The 218-nt window shown below is 57.3% G+C and overlaps 1 protein-coding gene across 2 annotated transcripts in view; it reads left to right on the plus strand.

Annotated features, from left to right (window-relative positions):
* Positions 1 to 218, plus strand: part of CPNE2 (copine 2) — a 46,898-nt gene that overhangs the window by 21,826 nt on the left and 24,854 nt on the right. The window lies entirely within an intron of this gene.

Here is a 218-nt window from a genome sequence, read left to right on the forward strand (position 1 = left end):
ACTATTGCCTTGGGCTCAGGGGGTTTCCTGACCCTCTGTGGGGAAAAGGAAAGAGAGGCCAGGGAGGGCTCTTAGCAGTCTTGAGGTCACCCAGCTAGTCCATCACTTGTTGGGCTGGAGTCAGAGGACCATGGCTGATGGGGAACTTGTGGAGGACATATGACTGGGGTGAGCTGATGAGACAGCAGAGGGCACTCCATGGTGCCTGCCACTGCCCT

This window comes from Otolemur garnettii, unplaced genomic scaffold (assembly GCF_000181295.1).
Source record: "Otolemur garnettii isolate 467f Iridium unplaced genomic scaffold, OtoGar3 scaffold00058, whole genome shotgun sequence".
NCBI classification, from domain to species: domain Eukaryota; kingdom Metazoa; phylum Chordata; class Mammalia; order Primates; family Galagidae; genus Otolemur; species Otolemur garnettii.